We start from the raw sequence: 1,436 nt of genomic DNA on the forward strand, positions 1-1,436 counted from the left end.
TATATAAAGCTTGTAGGCAAATATGTGGAACTAGGAAAAAAACATCCTGAATGAGGTAATACAGTAATACAGACCCAGAAAGATATATATGGTATGTGGATATTAGCTGCTAAATAAATGACAGACAAGCTGCCATCTATAGTTTCAGAGAAGTCAGATATAGAAAAGGGAACTGGAAGAACACATGGATATCCAGGGAAGTAAGAAATAGAATAGATTTGTGGGTGGATGTGGACAGGGTGGACGGATGCAACCAGAAGGATCTGATGAGGAGAGGAAGAAATAATGGAATTGAGGGAGGGAATTGTAGGAGAGACAGCCAGAATTGAGGAACATTTGAGGGATGGTATAGAAAACTAGTGTAGTTGAAACTTCCTAAAGTAGATGAAGGTTATCCTAATAAAGCCTCTGAATAATAAGCAACATGGAGTCCCAACAGGACATCTCTTGTCACCGAACAAATTTTCCAGTACCAGGACTGGCTGAGTTATATCCAATTGTTGTTGGTGAACAAATGGGCCCCATTTAAATCCCAAAACAAACCAGGTGGCTGCCAAGACAATAGGTCTCTCTCCATAAATGGGCAGCAAGGTACTATGTTTTTTATTGATTTTTATTGACTTTATACATTTTTCTCTGCTCCCCTCCCTGCCTCTCCCCTCCTCCTTCAACCATCCCCCAGGGTCCCCACGCTCCCAATTTACTCAGGAGATCTTGTCTTTTTCTACTTTCTACTTCCCATATCGATTAGATCTATGTAAGTCTCTCTTAGTGCCCTCATTGTTGTCTAAGTTCTCTGGGATTGTGATTTGTAGGCTGGTTTTCTTTGCTTTATGTCTAAAAAACACTTATGAGTGAGCACATGTGATAATTGTCTTTCTGTGTCTGGGTTACCTCACTCAAAATGATGTTTCTAGCTCCATCCATTTGCCAGCAAAATTCAAGATGTCTTTTTTTCTGCTGTGTAGCACTCCATTGTATAAATGTACCACATTTTCCTTATCCATTCTTTGGTCGAGGGGCATTTAGGTTGCTTCCAGGTTCTGGCTATGACAAACAAAGCTGCAATGAACATAGTTGTGCACATGTCCTTGTAGCATGATTGAGCATCCTTTGCATATATACCAAAAAGTGGTATTACTGCATCTTGAGGAAGGTTGTTTCCTAATTTTCTGATAAATCACCACACTGACATCCAAAAGGGTTGTACCAACTTGCATTCCCCCTAGCAATGCAGAAGTGTTCCCTTTACCCCACAACCTCTCTAGCATAAGTTGTCATCAGTGTTTTTGATCTTGGCCATTCCTTGTTAAAGACAACGTCTGGATAATTCGTTAACAAGGAGTTGTCCAACTGGTGCCTACAATAAATGTCTGCCTCATCTTCTCAAGTTCTTGGCATGGGAAGGTATTCTACAGGCTAACAAAAGAGAAATA

The sequence above is a fragment of the Microtus ochrogaster genome, linkage group LG5 (genome assembly GCF_000317375.1).
Source record: "Microtus ochrogaster isolate Prairie Vole_2 linkage group LG5, MicOch1.0, whole genome shotgun sequence".
NCBI classification, from domain to species: domain Eukaryota; kingdom Metazoa; phylum Chordata; class Mammalia; order Rodentia; family Cricetidae; genus Microtus; species Microtus ochrogaster.